Consider the following 18,330-nt stretch of genomic DNA (forward strand, 5'->3'; position numbering starts at 1 on the left):
GTGAACAGCACAAGAAATTAAGCTTCAAATTTTACCTAAAGTATTCGGCTTACATGTTAGTTCATACTTAAAACAGCACATTTTTAACATTCCACTTAAACAGTGCTGTGGCGAAGTTCCACGTACTTTCTGTTGCACCTACAAGGTTAATATTTCTAATAGTGACCAATAATGTATGTACATGTAATATGGAACACCAGTAACTGTCCAAACATCAACTGAAATGCACCGGACAGTTAATTAGCTAAAGTAATGGCATGATCCATACGATGGGCCTGCCACTTTGCGCAACTCACAGTTATAATTATATTCAAAATTAAACTGATGGATTCCAGCTACTTTGTTATTTAACTGTAACCCCATCTGGAATATTACTCCAAAATAACCGTTTGGCTCACCTCTAGCCCTGAAACACTAGAGCACTGTATCGTCCAGTGCTTTAAGAAGCACGGATACATCACTTGACGTGCCAGCCAATATCATTGAGTTAGCCGTAGCATGCCTTTGAGTTAATTTCATACTATGTGGAGTGAGTTAATGACTTGTTTTAGTGTTTTGTGTGGCGTTTTTTCAGAAGTTATTTCATGGCAGTATGATCAATATGGTTGGCTAAAGCAAATTACACCCAGTATCACACAAGTAGACAAGAGAAATAGTGTTTCGCATGTATCAGTTCCTTAGTTGGGAGTCTGAAGTGGCATCCACATCTTATCAGAAAGCATCTCCTGGTGTTGCCAGTTACCAATAATGAACAGTGGTGGTGTGCGGTATCAGGTTGAGAACTGTTAACGGATCGCCAGTGTATCTGCTGAAGAGAATGGGTCACCTATTTTTATATTGCCCGGTAAGTGCTGAAATTGAAAGAAAGTGAGCTCGACGATTTCAGCAACAATGTCTTACAGTAGGAAATATTTGACAGTTGAATATCCTATGCCAGATAAATTGTGTTCATGCATGAAAGGAACTGACAGTTTCAACAACAGCAAATCTACCATGCTCAGAATATTAAGGAAAATGGGATTTAAATACAGAAGGACCAGTGAAAGAAGAAAGCTACTCTTTGAGAGCAGAACAGTGTTCTTGAGATCAATGCATGAAATAAAACAATTACCTTGATGAAATGTACATGCATCTGGACCATTGAAGACTAATGTAATGGATTGAAGGTTCCTGTAGGCAAAGGGGGATACCTTATTGTCTTCAAGCAGTGGTTGTACAACAGCTACTTTAGTACATGGCTGGGAATTCTGTTCTTGCCATTCACAATGCGAGCGTGCACCCTGTGCAGTGAATAAGACTCCTGCTTTGAATACCAGAAAGGATGAAATTATTTCATGGTTGTCACCTAGTCCTCACACTGCGTCACAGACCAGGACACAGTTACTTACCGCACTTAACAAGATAGATGAACTTGTGAGACAGTCTGGTCATGGAGTAACCACATCATCACCATATCATTGCCACTACAATATTATTGAGCTGGTATGGATAATGTTAAAACCCATATCATAGAAAAAAATAGCACCTTTCAGACTGCTGTTGTCGAGAAACGCACACGTGAAGCAGTGAACAACGAAACTCTCTGGATGGGTAAACTGCACCAGACATTCAGAAAGTAGATTTTAAAAAGGAAACCAACAGACTCAGTAATGGAGCCTTTCATAATTAATCTTCATGATTCTGATTTGGCTGAATCAGAGAGTGAAAGTGAAGATGATGTTTTGGGCTAACCATGTCAGTACTGCTTTGCTTCGCTGGTAACGGGCTGAAAAAAAAATATTTTTATTCCTTACGCAGTTTTGGTGTGGACTTTGCTTAAAACTTGTCTTTGTCTTCAACAATCGCCAATTTTATTGTGAACTCTAAAAGTTCAACTCCTGGCCATAAAAATATGTGAAATTTATTTTGTATTTATGTTAGTCAGACTACTGTCTTCACTTTTGAAACAGTAGTTAGTCGTTCATTCCACATGATATGTCAGGTATGCCAGTGATTAAATATTCTAATACCTTCTTCAGAAGTTTCTATTGGATAGATTATCAAAACCTGCTCATGCTTTCCTTGAGATTAGTCCCAACAACCAGAAAGTTGACGCTCATTTTATGTATGTTTGGTAATAACTGTGTTTAATAGAAACAATATCAATGACAATTCTAAATTATTTGATATAAATGAGGTGTCTAGGAACAGAAAACATTGCTTTATTTAAAAAAAATAATAATTGTTTTTAATATATGACAGACCATTCTCTATTTTCTAAAACAAGATTTCTTCAGCTAAGTGCCGAAAAGAAACGATACATGTAGATCGCCCATATGGTTGCTAGGCTGCAGTCAGAGTGGCTCTGACAACGGTCGTCAGGGGCCATCGCCAGAGGTTACACGATGACATCTTGGTCACACTGCATCCAATCTCATTTGTCAGTTTTTGATGGGATTGAGGGGGTTAGGTTAGAATATATTTTATATACGAAGTAGATTACATTTTAACTTACAAGGATGGGATGGATACAACAACACCTCCGTCATTGGAGATGAGTGCTGCAGTTCAGCTTTTGCTGTTATACGCTGCATGCAAGTGAGCTGTATCTGTTTCGAAATGAACATAGTGAGTGCTGTACACTCTGTCCTTGGTTACCAGAATTACCAGACAAGTTTCACGAAATACAATATGTAGGGAAATCGCCATGTCACTAAAGTTAAAAACACTTGAACTTTGTGACGCCCAGTGGCGTAGCATGGTTGTAAAGGTTGGGGAGACTCTACAGTTATTATAGGGAGACAAAATAGTGCAATAAACAATAATTTAAACAAATGAAACAAAGTGCATCAAATAAAACAACTACTACGACTACCACTACCATCGCCAATATTAATAATAACTAACTTGTTCAAGAAACGATGACAAATTTGTAGCAATCCAGCAGCAAGAGAAGAAGCACTTACATTTTCTTGTACACAAGTGCAATGTGCCTGTCTTTTCTTTACACGAATAAGTCTATAACTCTGTCTACAAAGATCTGATCACTGGATAGCTCTCCAAGCAGTGTCTTTTTCTATTGCTAATGTGCTCAGACACGACAACTGGGCGTTGGACATTGAATTCCTTAAATAATTCTTCCCTCATTTAAGAGTACTCATGCTTTGTTCACTGCTTGCTATAGTTGCGGGCAGGGTGAAAACCAAATGCAGGAAATTAATTGTTTCTTCATAAACAGAGTCTAAATCATTGATGACAATGTACTTTAAGAGGATTTTTGTAGATAAATGTTTTTCCTCATCAGCATATATATTACACAGTTCATTTTCAGGTGTTCTTGTTTGAAAAAAGGGTACTGTTCTAATAACTGGAGCAGTTTCAACTTTTCGGAATTCTTTTTGATAGTTCGGGAAACATTTTTCGTTCAAAAGTTCAACATACTGAATTTTGAGATAGTCTTGAAATCTTCTTTCCATATGAATAATTTGCTAATCCAGTATCTCATAAGTCAGTGCCCTGAGAGATGTCCTTTGACTGTCACAGAACGATAAGTTGCCATTCAAACACAAGCTTCATTTAATGCATTCATCGACGAATGTTTCCGTTCTTAATTGTTTCTAAAAACTGTTCTTATTTCGTCGTTACAAGAAGTTATACTGACAGATATAGGCAGAAGAACTTTAAAGAGATGCAGTAAGATCACTTACAAACATGCGTACTTGTTGTATGATTTTGGAGGCATGTAACAGTACCAAATTCAGTGCGCAACAATGAATAAACAGTGCAGAACTACTTCACCATTTGTTGTAGTCCTCTTTGTCTGCCCGCCATTACTGAAGGGCCATCATATGTTTGACTAACCACTTTTCCTTCCACATTCCAGTCTTTCAATACTGCATGAATAATGTTTGACAAACGTTCAGCAGTTTTACATCCAGAAACATCATAAAATCCAACGAATCTTTCCTCAATTTTGTTTTTAATACCATACCTGAATATTCTACTCATTTGACTCTTGCATGACACGTCTAATGTTTCATCAGCCTGAATCGAAATTGAAATTCCAGTTCTGAATTTCAGATTTTATTTTCTCATTAACTGCCAGAGCTATCATTTCTGTTACATCATTCTGTATATCTGGAGAAGTTCCTTTAAAGGTTGAAGATGACAGATGGTCAGCGTTCATCTTCTCAATGGCCGCAAAAGGCTAGTTCTTGTTTACAAAGAAATACAGTTGCCTGAATAAGACGAGCTAATACTCTCCTGAAACTTCCTGGCAGATTAAAACTGTGTGCCGGACCGCGACTCGAACTCTGGACCTTTGCCTTTCGCAGGCAAGTGCTCTACCAACTGAGCTACCCAAGCACGACTCACACCCTGTCCTCACAGCTTTACTTCTGCCAGTACCTCGTCTCCCGCCTTCCAAGCTGTGAGGACGGGGCGTGAGTCGTGCTTGGGTAGCTCAGTTGGTAGAGCACTTGGCCACGAAAGGCAAAGGTCCAGAGTTCGAGTCTCGGTCCGTCACACAGTTTTAATCTGCCAGGAAGTTTCATATCAGCACACACTCCGCTGCAGAGTGAAAATCTCATTCTTAATACTCTCCTGTTGGATGCAACTTGTTCGTTGTACTTTATTGCTGACAGGCAAGTGGCTTCAGAAAGGACATTCTCAATTCCACTTTTGCCCAATAACTGAAATGAATCTTTGTTCTGCAGGTGACTTTTTGATATCTGATGCTTTTGTGCTTTCCTGTCAAAGTTCTTTATTGTACCATTCCTTCTCACCACCAAACAGAATACATATATAACAATATAATCTGCTATTAACTGCATTCACAGTAAGCCAAGTATACTTTTCGCACCAGGTTGTCTGAAACATGCGTTTTTGTTTGGCTGCACTTAAAACTACACTGATTATAGGAGTAGGTCGTTTGTCCTTCAATTCACACTTTTTTCGTATGTTAATGTAGAAAAAGGCGTTTTTTATAAAAATTGTACAAGGTGTTCAGCTGCTGGCGACACAACGAAAATATGCCCTAAAATCGCACAAAAATGACTATGAAAACAAACCGCGCGACTGTTCACTTCCTTGTTAAAAGCCAGCATAGTCTCGATACCTGCTAGCAAGTGCAGCGCACTTGCCTTCGTGGACAAGGGGAAGTGGAGGGGAGCTGAGAATGCCATTAACGCGCAGGCGCCCACAGCCAGGTAAGGCAAGGGAGGCAGAGACTGAGAGCAGTCGAGTCTCAAGCAGGCAGATACTCAGGGTGTGGCATGGGTTACAAAACTGATGTCTTCACACATTTAAAACTCTTATTAGGAAGTTGTATATATTTTTGTTATGAATCACTATTGCATCTCTTTTAAGCACGAATACAGGAGAGACTAGGTCACTGGTGATGCCACTTTCCTTCTCTCACCAGCGATTAGTGTCAGAAGGGACCACCATCTTAGAAACTAACAGGCCGTACTTGATATTTTTTATACTAAAATGCGAGTATTACGAAAATATGTAGTTCCAGTGATACACTGCACTAATGATCTCTCCAAAAACACGTTGTTCAGAGCCCCCAGGGGCTCAGCATTCATTTGCTGGGTACAGGCTTGGCGACCCCGGGGTTCCTGAGCTGGGGACTGGTGAGCGCCGCCAGTCCCCTGTCACCGTAAGCTCTGGGCATGCTTCAACGACCACCGTGCGGCGCGGCGGTGGAATGTTGTGTGTCTCAGGGAGTGGGGATCTTGGCTGGGCCGCCCGGATCGCGAGGATGGAATAAACCTCTATAAACAACCCCTCAATCTCAAGGTGTGCTGCGCGCCGATGAGATGCATGGCTGTTGAGGTGGAACAGTCATTAGCGGGCAACCTCTGGGGAACCTGCCGCACCTCAGTTGTATAAGGCTTGCCTAGGTACGCGGGGCTCTGTCTAGGTGGACTTCTATTTCCCTAGCTGCTCGTGGGACCGAGATGGATCCTTCGAAATCCTCTTTTCCTCCTCCCAGCGGAAAGGGTAGGCCGCTGGAGGGTTCTATCACCCAGTCTCTGAAGAGGGCTCGTGCAGTCCGTCCCCCTGAATGCAGCACATCTTTGACAAGTGAAATCTTTAGTAACAGGATGCATTCTGGTGCTCAGAATGTGTTTCTCATTGTGAAACGGAAGCAGGGTAGTTTTGAGAAGGTTTCGCCCTTCTATATACAAAAGGGATTGGAGGGCATCTGTGGCTCCTTCAAATCGGTGAAGCGCTTACGTAATGGGACCTTGCTAGTGGAAACTTCCACTTCCCAGCAAGCAACTAACCTCCAATCTGCTAAATGTCTTGGAGAGTATGCCGTAGACACTGAATTGCACAGCACCTTGAACTACAGCAAAGGTGTTGTGACATGCCGGGATCTAGTTGACATTCCCAAGGACGAACTGCAACGTGAGTGGGAAGGTATCGTTGATGCCCAACACATCATGAAGAGGGTTGATGGCAATCTTGTCAAATCTGACTCCTTTATTCTGACCTTCAGTAGCACAAAACTTCCTGAACATGTTAAAGCTGGCTTCCTTCACCTTCGTGTGAGGCCTTATTTCCCGACCCCAATGCGCTGTTTTAAATGCCAGCGTTTTGGGCATACCACCTTAGGATGTAAAGGCGAAGCGACTTGTGGCAACTGTGGTAAGGCTGCTCATGAAGGAGTTGGTTGCTCGTCTCCGGCTAAGTGTATTAATTGCTCTGGGAACCACCCTGTTTGGAGTAGGGACTGCCGAATATTTTTAGAGGAACGCAAAGTCCATGAAATCAAAACAACCAAGCGAATCCCCTATGGTGAGACCAAGAAGATCTATAAGTCGATGCAACCTCCCACATTTGCTACATCTTTCGCATCCCTGGTTCAGAAGCCTACTCCAAAAGTCGATGCCTCAACGCAGACCGAGGTGGTGAGTGTTGGCACTAACACCTGCAGCTGTCAGTGCACTTGCAACACAGCCAATGTTTCAGAGCCGGTAGCCCCTACTCGAACGGCAGACAAGGGTATAGTGGCGAACTTGGGCCAGCCCCTGTCGCCTCCAACAGCTGAGGCTGTTCCCAAGCCTAGTGCGCCAATTACCACTCCCACATCAGCTCCCCCGAAGCCCACCAAACCACAGAAAGCTCCTGTACCGCAGCAACACCGGGTCAAATCCCGTGGTAAACCGTTTGACCATGCGGCTGTTGTTTTACGTGAGGCTTCATCTGACTCTTCACCAGAGTTCATGGAATACGACGTATGTGTGGGGCAATCAGCTCACCCCACACCTGCCCCTCCACCTGCTGCGGTCTCCCCGCCCCGTCGGAGAGACAGGATGCAGGTGCTACCCCCAACATAGATGGCTCCCATACTTCAGTGGAACTTGCAAGGGTTCAGGACGCATGTGGAGGAACTTCGTCTACTCTCTCAGGGTAGACCACTGTGTCTCTGTCTCCAGGAGACTTATTTCCATCACTTCTACTCCCCTGAGCTGCGAGGCTATACACTCCACAAACAGGACGACCTGTGTGGAGAGAGAGCTAGTGGAGGTGTAGGTATTTTCGTCAGGACGGACTACCACTCCTCGCCTCTCTCGCTTATGACGACTTTACAGGCTGTCGCTGTGTCTGTGCAAGTACGTCATCCGCTGTCTGTCTGTTCACTTTACTTGCCCCCACATGAGGCACTTGATGAAGTGGCCCTCACTGACCTTCTTACACAGCTCCCCCAACCATTCATTATTTGTGGTGATTTTAATGCCCACAATGTGCTTTGGGGCTCTGCAATTACCTGCCCCAGGGGTAGAGCAATTGAGAGGCTTCTCCTGTGCCTACTTGCTCAATGGAGGACAGAGTACTCATTTCTGCACAGCGACTGGGTCGTTCTCTGCCATTGATCTCTCGCTTTGCTCTCCAGCTCTTGCCGCCAGTGCTCACGGGGAAGTGGTCGCTGACTTGCATGGCAGTGATCATTTCCCCATCTGGATTCACCTGCCAGATGGCATGGGCCCCGAAAGGAGACCACCACGATGGGTGCTCAGTGGAGCTGACTGGACACTTAATATAGCCAGTTGGCCTGATTCGAACACTGTGCGACTGTTGAGGTGTGGGTGGATCATCTTACCGAAACGGTCCTCCACACCGCTACAGCATCCATTCCACAGTCCATGGGCCTCCGGAAGAGGCCACCTGTGCCTCGGTGGAGTGGCGACTACTGCTCTGCCATCAGGACCAGGCGTGCAGCTCTACGTCGGTTCAAGTCTCGGCCAACTGCTGAGAATCTTGCAGTATTTCGGGTGGCGAGGGCAAGGTGTCGCCGCATTATTCGTGAGAGCAAGAGGAGGTCATGGCAACAGTTCCTGAACACCATTAATCGTTCCACCAAAAGTTCCATTGTGTGGGAGACCATCAGGAGAATTTCTGGCAGAGGAGGGAGGTGTCCCATAGCTGCTGTAATGAATAACGGCACTCTCCACACGGATCCGCGAGACATTGCCCAGACTATGGCAGCGTATTTTGCCACAGTCACTGCAACAACCAGTCAGGATCCAGGTTTCCAGCGCCATAGGGCCGTTGCTGAGAGATGTAGTCTGAACTTCCAGTCCACATCTCATGAGGTTTACAACTGCCCATTTTCTATGTGGGAGCTGGATTCTGCATTGTCTGGAGCTCGTGACACCTCCCCTGGTCACGACAGGGTCCATTACAGTATGCTATGGCACCTCACAATGCGCAACAAAGAAATCCTCCTCGCACTTTTTAATGGAATTTGGGCGTCGGGTCACTTTCCTGACGCGTGGCGTGAGGCAGTTTTAATCCCTTTTTTAAAACCTGGGAAAGACCGCACGAGCCCGAGTAGCTACCATAGTGTTGCCCTCACTAGTAGCATAGGGAAGACCTTGGAGCGGATGGTCAACCGCCGCCTTGTCTGGATGTTACAATCCCGGCAACTCCTTAGTCGCTTTCAGTGTGGGTTCAGGTGGTTTCGTTCCACCTTCGATAACCTGGCCCTACTGGAGGCGGCTATACAACAAGCTTTCCTACGCTGTCATCACCTTCTAGGTGTATTTTTTGACATTGAGAAGGCCTACGATACCACTTGGAGGCGTCTCATCCTGGAGCAACTTCACGAATGGGGTTTTCGGGGTTGTCTTCCTCTTTTTATTCAGTCTTTCCTCTCGCCACGATATTTTAGATACCGAATTGGTGACGTCCTGTCTGATCGCTTTGAACAGGAGAACGGTGTCCCTCAGGGTAGCGTTTTAAGTGTGACTCTCTTTGCCATCGCTATTAATAGCATTACGTCCACAGTGAAAAGTCCTGTCCAGTGTTCTTTGTTTGTGGATTATTTCTCTTTGTTTTGCTCTTCTTCAAGCCTTGCAACGACATCTCGTCAGTTGCAACTTACGATTAGACGTTTGAATGACTGGGCGCGGAAAAGTAGTTTTAAGTTTTCCACCGAGAAGTCTGTATGTGTTCTTTTTAACCGTTCTCATTTGATTTTAACCTTTCCTGAGTTGCGGATGAGGGACACTATTCTCACTTTTAAAGACACGGTGAGGTTTCTGGGGATCATTTTTGACTCGAAGCTCACGTGGTTACCTCATCTTAAAGACCTGAAACGGCGGTCGCTTAAGGCTTTAAGTATTTTAAAATGTCTTAGCCACAGACACGAAAATAAAACCTATGTTACAAAGGAAATGCACCATATACAGGAACAAAACACAGTGCTCATACAAGTGTCTGCCAGCAGCAAAATGTGTCAAAGGCTGTAGGAAGGCTATGCAATGTTCCATAACAACAAATTGCCTCCGATGAGTGTGACGTCACAACTGTTTACATTACATTTGTTTGAGCGGCTGCGAGTGAGCTTATGCATTGGTGCAGTTGAGTCGTGTATGAGTAGTACATTCTCCCGCTTCTGGCTACGCAAATTCCATAGATTCAGACTTGCTTGTCTCTTGTCTTTACTCGTTTTATGTATCCTATATTTAATTTTATGTCACACAGAACAGAAAGTTATTAGCTAATACACAGTAAAGACTGAAAATTTTCTGAAGAGTTCTTGTCCTCTCAGTTACAAATAATCCCATACACTACTAATTGCGAGATTTTTTTTGAGAGGGCAGGATGACAAACCGCCCGACTGGGGGCAGGAGAGGCACCACAGGACATTTTAATTTCCACTGTCCTCAATATAGTTTTATGGCATCCATTACAAAATATTACACATTTGAATTCCACAGAGCGAAATTCAGAGACATGCGATGGAAGAATTATGTGAAAAGGCGTGGCACTGCACTTCGGCACACTTAAGACCAAATAACATGTCTTACATTCCTTCGATCATTTATGTTTTATGTAGCAGAACCTTCGGATAAGATGTGCGCTACAATATGAAGATAATTTTGAAAAGTTGATTTTTTAAATTTGTTGCCTCCTACCTCAAACGCTCGAGGTGGGGGGTGCCACTATCTAATATTGCAGCGGTTCGGAAATAAAATAGATCCGGAGCTGATGCACAGGGCAGTCAGAGTTGTAGTGGGGAGGTGGTAGTCTCCCTGTGGCCCGTCTTTACGTTAAGTAGTTTTGCTGTTTCCTCTTCATTTATTTCTGTCTCGTCAAATGAAAACAAAACGGATTTCTGTGGTCGGGAGCTATCAAGTGAATTAAAATACATTCACATAATTACGGAAGTCTAAAATAAGTTATTAGTTTCAGATTTTATTTTGTTTTTACCTTTCTGACAGTCAAGTGTTAATCGCTTTGTAGAACAATGAAGTTATCTTTGACGGTTTGTTAAAGAAATTTGACCTTTATTAATCTTTTCTGCTGAGGCAGACAATTTATTTGAAACGAAGTGTTTAATTCTACACTATTGCCTACTTTCAACTGTTTGCTACATTTCAAGTTAACGTTTTCATCGTCTAGCAAGTATGACATTATGCCATAATAAAGACCCAAACATGAGATAATGCGGTACTGGTATTCCAAGAAAATTTACATGTGAATGTGAACATACGAATGTGCACTTTAAGCCGAATGGTGCATTTTAGTATGGTCCACAAAATTTCCATGCCCTTGGAGTATCCTCTAATGTCTTGTTTCTTTTATGACATAATATAAGATCTTTTAATGTTTTACACGTACGAACGTATGGGCTTCCTGCATCATCGTAGCTGCGCAAGCGCGGCGACGCCTGTCATCTGACGCAACTGCTGAAACAAATTTATTTCTACAAGGCCGCGGGAAAATATTCCGAATGGCTATTTGAAAAGAGTTACTTTACTTGAAAGTAAATTTGCTTTTATACAAGATGAACTATGTCCGCCAATCCAGAGTGTTAGACTCTCATTCACAATTCGAATGGTTTAAAGCTGTTTCACTGTCATTAAACTTTGAAAAGATAAACTATATGCAGTTAAAGACCTGTAAGCGATTTCCTTCCAGTATGTGTATAACACAAGACAAGCAGATCGATTGTGTTAAATTTCTGAGATGACAACTCAAATTGAGAACGACTATTTAGAATATTTTCGAACCCAGAAGATCAGACATTTATGTCATTAAAAATTTTACTGGCACATTTGTGTGATGCATCTTGAAGTGTAACACGCGCAAAAAAGATCAACATTATGTATGAAAGCTTAGCTTCTCTTGCAGCTTATTAATCTCGGAGGCCAATATTATAGGCTATGTGAAAGCTTTTCTTTTAGCAACACTATGTATATTAATTTAAACCATTACCTCTCCCTATTTGTGTGTTCGCGCTACTTAACTGTGATGTTGCTGTCGGCTGACTACATCACGTGTCCCACGCTCTGAATATCGGCTGGCGAGATCGCTTGATACGAGCTACGACTGGCCTACAAAATGGCATCGCAATCTAGATCTCAATCCTTCAGAACGTAACGTGTGGTTTTTGGTGGAATTCGAATTTTTACTTTCGTAATACGAAATATGCAGTGTACATGTTGCTGCACATCAGACATCTTTCCAAAACGTGTTTTTTTTTTCCCCCGAGTTTCATTGTCTAAAGTGCTGGGAAATTCTACGCCAGTGTATAAAACCACAACCACAACCATTGAAAGGATTGGTAAGTTTTACAGTTCCGAGGAGAAGTATACTGTTACTTAACACGGAAAAAGTGTATTTTCATTCGGGAGAAAGTGTATTTTTATCCGGGAAATCTGGGAATTTTTTTCCCTCGTCCACGTATACACCTTGAGTATTATATCAGATTGAATTTTGCATTTAATGATAATAAAATATTACAGTGTCTCTTAGTGCCTTTGAACAGCTTCAAAATTCAGTTTAGGAAAAGTTAAAATTTTGTGGGACAGGTATTTGAGATGCAAGAATGAAAATATTATATTTTAAATTAGTACTGAGAAGACTGTAAATTAAATTTAACATATCACACACAAACTTTGAAACTAATTTTCAGAAAGTGGTATAGTCTTAATAGGAAAATGTAATCGACAGATGTCAAAGAATCACTTCTGGTTTTACTTGAACCTGAAGTGCATCTTTAATGTGAATTGGATTTTTTAACGGAACTTGAATCACACTCCAGAAGTAGGGGTTTATATTTGACGTTGTGCAGGCACATGTCAAGTATCCTCCAATGATTGTCACTCAGTGTACGTGTGGAGGGCAACCGTGAAGTTCAGTGCGAAGCACTGCGAACGCCCAAAGCACTGAACAGTGGAAACACATACCCAATCACCTACTACCATAAAAACGTCAGTAGGCAGTAATAATAATTTGTAGACAGCTGATGTCCACTTACCACAACCCATAATGATCCACAATAGTAACTTTTAAGCAAAAGATAAGCCAACTTTGTCAGTTGAACAAATTATTTTTCCAAGTTATAATTCCACACCTACCTATCGCAATCAAGGTGTAATTGCCAGCTGCTTATTGACGGTTGTGGAGCATGGCTGCTATTTCATTAGCTTCTCCTGTCAACAGCGGCCTCTAACATTTCTCCTACATTCTCCGAAGTCACGACCATTTCAAGTTTTTCTTTGGTTGCAACGTTCATTGTCCACTTGCATGTATGTTCTCCAAATGATAGGTAGGTGTGCAGGCATTAAACACTGCACAAGTATTGTAACGTTTAGGATTGCTATCTGTTTTACGTTGTAGTTCGTTCCACGGCCACGGTGGCGCATCAAGTAGTCCCGTGTTCAATATGTCGGAGGAACACAACATTGCGAATGGGGTTTCCGAGTAGAAGTTGTGAAATAGTGGCCTGGAAGTGGCGTGGAAGTGGGGTCCTCTGTGCTATTGGAAATTTAAGAGCCATTGAGTAGCATCCCATATGTTAAGATTGTGTACCCCTTTATATTACTCTGATTACAGCTGCATCTGTGGTAAAACAAACAAAATGCTTCAGACAAAACATGAAGTTGCCCACAACCCACCCACACATGGGGTGGAGTGGGTAGTTGAGTGTGGTATCATTGGTTGTCTCCCAATGTGTTGTTGTTGTGGTTTTCAGTCCTGAGACTGGTTTGATGCAGCCCTACATGCTACTCTATCCTGTGCAAGCTTCATCTCCCAGTACCTACTGCAATCTACATCCTTCTGTATCTGTTTGGTCTATTCATCTCTTGGTCTCCCTCTGCGATTTTTACCCTCCACGCTGCCCTCCAGTACCAAATTGGTGATCCCTTGATGTCTCAGAACATGTCCTACCAACCGATTCCTTCTTCTAGTCAAGTTGTGCCCCAAACTTCTCTTCTCCCCAATCCTACTCAGTACTTCCTTATTAGTTATGTGATCTACCCATCTAATCTTCAGCTTTCTTCTATAGCACCACATTTCAAAAGCTTCTATTCTCTTCTTGTCCAAACTATTTATCATCCATGTTTCATACAAGGCTACACTCCATACAAATACTTTCAGAAACGACTATCTGACACCGAAATCTATACTCGATGCTAACAAATTTCTCTTCTTCAGAAATGCTTTCCTTGCCATTGCCAGACTACATTTTATATCCTCTCTACTTCGACCATCATCAGTTATTTTGCTCCCCAATTAGCAAAACTCCTTTTCTACTTTAAGTGTCTCATTTCCTAATCTAATTCCCTCAGCATCACCCGACTTAATTTGACTACATTCCATTATCCTCATTTTGCTTTTGTTGATGTTCATCTTACATCCTCCTTTTAAGACACTGTCCATTCCGTTCAGCTGCTCTTCCAAGTCCTTTGCTGTCTCTGACAGAATTACAATGTCATCGGTGAACCTGAAGGTTTTTACTTCTTCTCCATGGATTTTAATACCTACTCCGAATTTTTCTTTTGATTCCTTCACTGTTTGCTCTATATAGAGATTGAATAACATCGGGGAGAGGCTACAACCCTGTCTCACACCCTTCCAACCACTGCTTCCCTTTCATGTCCCTCAACTCTTATAACTGCCATCTGGTTTCTGTACAAATTGTAAATAGCTTTTCGCTCCCTGTATTTTACCCCTGCCACCTTCACAATTTGAAAGAGTATTCCAGTCTCATTGATAATTGAGCTCCAAACAAAGATTGTCTGACAACGAGACTCATCAATCGAGATAAGCGGTTATCTGCTAAACTCTGCTTGGAATCCTGTTATAGAGAAACTTCGTAGTCGACGTAGTTGTCTGCATAAAGATGGAAATCGACCTGATACCGATACGCCAGGCTTTCACAGTGGGCGGCGCGAGGCGCAGCGCACGGAGCCGTTATGAACGCGCTTGCTGAGCAGCGCATGCGCAATGTCACCTCAGAAGGCTTTAAATAGCGGAGCTCAGCGCGTACTCGCCAGTACTACTACAGTGGCATTCACCTGAAGATGGCCAGAAGACTCTGCGCCGAAATATCGTGGCAGAATGTTACTGATAGCCGGCAGTTCTCTTGTGTTTTTATGGAACCATCAGTACGCCGGGAAAGCTTTAAACATCACATCATGCTACCATATTGCTACATATTACTGTTTGGACACAGCTGCCTTAACTTACACTGCCTGATGAGAAAAAGGGAAGCATTCGAAAGGTGTGGACAGCTGGCAATGTCACTTTATACATGTGCACATCATTAGTGGGTATGTAAATGATTAGAGCTGCAATTCTTTGAGACAAAAAGAATGGACACCAGAATGCATTAGCTTTCTTTATTTATAGTATTGTTATCAGACCTGGTAGAGAACAGCATCAGATTTCAAGTGATTCCTGTAAAGAGAATGTTGATACCAGGTTCTTGTATGACACAACATTATCAACAACGGCCAGGAAATTGGCTGCATTTTTGGTTTCTATTTGGCCACCAGTTCAAACTGTGCAACACCAAGATTTTTTAGATGTGACAGTGATCCGATGTCAGACCACATGGTGACGAGAGAGCAACCGTACTCGTAAAGATTCTAGGCATTCATTTCTGACTGTCGATAGGGAATATTACCGTGTTCATCAGGAAACAAGCGGGATAGAGAATTATTGTTCCATGCTTAGGCTGTTGTTAACAGCAAAACACAGAGTGGTGCTGTAACAGGGAGGAACGGATTATCTGTAAATGGCAACAAATTTTGTTCAGCAATGAAGTCTGGTTCTGTGTACCCCAGATGACGACTGTCGGCTAGTGTGCGTCGACAGGGAGAAGTTCCATTCTGTCATTGTGCTGGAGAGGCACAGCTACGTTACTTGTGGGGGTTATGGCGTAGGGAGCCGTCAGGTATGGCTTCAGATCACAGTTGGTAGTGATTGTGGAAATTCTTAATGGCACAACGGTACAACACTGGCCTTTTGCGTCCTCGTATGTTACCCCTTGTGTGGCAGTATTACACTGCCATTTTTGGACGGGACAGTGCCTGCCCTTTTGTGCTCTGTGTCTCTGTGACATTAAGGGAGTCTCGTAATCACCAGATCTGTCCGCGATAGTAGACGTGTGGAAAGACATCGGATGTCAGCTCTGTCCCGGGACAAGTATCTGGTATGTCAAGCACCGTTTAAAGCATCCGATAGGAGCCAGCTGGCCTGTGGTGAGGATGTAGCAGTTTTGACACCCTTCCCAACTTTATTAGTGCACATATCCAGATAAGAAGGGGTGCAGCATCCTACTGATAAGTGGGCTTGTACTGCCAAGCCCTTAGTAAATTTGACTCAGTGTTATAATTACTCAAATAATATCACATATTCCCTTAATCCATGAAATTTAATTTCCTTTTCTCCTTCTGGATGCATAACTCTCTCTGTCGGGGGCAGTTTATATGTCTTAATAGACTTACAGTCACACACAGTTCTTAATTGTTAGTGTTAACAAATTCACGTGTGTGCTGCTCTAAAAATGAATTCATAGCTATACTTAACAATTACTATGACATTTAATTTTAGATACAGTTAATTTGGGCTTTGACTTGTTTTCAATTGAGACAGTTTCCTTAGACATTTCATATCACTTTATACGAATTACTTTTTCAGTTCCTAGACCTTTGGAGAGAAGAGAACCAAGTGTATGAATATCAAGAGCTCAGATGGCAGCCCAGTTCTAAGCAAAGAAGGGAAGGCAGAAAGGTGGAAGGAGTATATAGAAGGTTTATACAAGGGCGATGTACTTGAGGACAATATTATGGAAATGGAAGAGGATGTAGATGAAGACGAAATGGGAGATAGGATACTGCGTGAAGAGTTTGACAGAGCACTGAAAGACCTGAGTCGAAACAAGGCCCCCGGAGTAGACAACATTCCATTAGAACTACTGACGGCCTTGGGACAACCAGTCCTGAGAAAACTCTACCAGCTGGTGAGCAAGATGTATGAAACAGGCGAAATACCCTCAGACTTCAAGAATAATATAATAATTCCAATCCCAAAGAAAGCAGGTGCTGACAGATGTGAAAATTACCGAACTATCAGTTTAATAAGCCACGGCTGCAAAATACTAACGCGAATTCTTTACAGACGAATGGAAAAACTGGTAGATGCAGACCTCGGGGAGGATGAGTTTGGATTCCGTCGAAATGTTGGAACACGTGAGGCAATACTGACCTTGCGACTTATCTTAGAAGAAAGATTAAGAAAAGGCAAACCTACGTTTCTAGCATTTGTAGACTTAGAGAAAGCTTTTGACAATGTTGACTGGAATACTCTTTTTCAAATTCTAAAGGTGGCAGGGGTAAAATACAGGGAGCGAAAGGCTATTTATAATTTGTACAGAAACCAGATGGCAGTCATAAGAGTCGAGGGGCATGAAAGGGAAGCAGTGGTTGGGAAAGGAGTGAGACAGGGTTGTAGCCTCTCGCCGATGTTATTCAATCTGTATATTGAGCAAGCAGTAAAGGAAACAAAAGAAAAATTTGGAGTAGGTATTAAAATTCATGGAGACGAAGTAAAAACTTTGAGGTTCGCCGATGACATTGTAATTCTGTCAGAGACGGCAAAGGACTTGGAAGAGCAGTTGAACGGAATGGACAGTGTCTTGAAAGGAGGATATAAGATGAACATTAACAAAAGCAAAACGAGGATAATGGAATGTAGTCAAATTAAATTGGGTGATGCTGAGGGAATTAGATTAGGAAATGAGACACTTAAAGTAGTAAAGGAGTTTTGCTATTTAGGAAGTAAAATAACTGATGATGGTCGAAGTAGAGAGGATATAAAATGTAGACTGGCAATGGCAAGGAAAGCGTTTCTGAAGAAGAGAAATTTGATAACATCGAATATAGACTTATGTATCAGGAAGTCGTTTCTGAAAGTATTTGTTTGGAGTGTAGCCATGTATGGAAGTGAAACATGGACGATAACTAGTTTGGACAAGAAGAGAATAGAAGCTTTCGAAATGTGGTGCTACAGAAGAATACTGAAGATAAGGTGGATAGATCACGTAACTAATGAGGAGGTATTGAATAGGATTGGGGAGAAGAGAAGTTTGTGGCACAACTTGACTAGAAGAAGGGATCGGTTGGTAGGACATGTTTTGAGGCATCAAGGGATCACAAATTTAGCATTGGAGGGCAGCGTGGAGGGTAAAAATCGTAGAGGGAGACTGAGAGATGGGTACACTAAGCAGATTCAGAAGAATGTAGGTTGCAGTAGGTACTGGGAGATAAAGCAGCTTGCACAGGATAGAGTAGCATGGAGAGATGCATCAAACCAGTCTCAGGACTGAAGACAACAACAACAACAACAACCGATTATTATAAATATGGCCTCTGTTTATATCACAAACAATTATAGATATCATTTTACGTAGACTGAACAAAGATTCTACTAAAGTAATTTCCATGTATTATGTTAAATATCATTAATAGTAATTAACGTAAGTAGAAAACAAAAATTTGATAATACACAATATATACGCTATGGAACTAAAGTGTATTG

General features: G+C 42.3%; 1 protein-coding gene across 1 annotated transcript in view; it reads left to right on the top strand.

The window, feature by feature from the left end:
• Positions 1-18,330, top strand: part of LOC126278261 (DNA mismatch repair protein Msh6) — a 321,536-nt gene that overhangs the window by 281,221 nt on the left and 21,985 nt on the right. The window lies entirely within an intron of this gene.

Source organism: Schistocerca gregaria, chromosome 6 (genome assembly GCF_023897955.1).
Source record: "Schistocerca gregaria isolate iqSchGreg1 chromosome 6, iqSchGreg1.2, whole genome shotgun sequence".
NCBI lineage: Eukaryota > Metazoa > Arthropoda > Insecta > Orthoptera > Acrididae > Schistocerca > Schistocerca gregaria.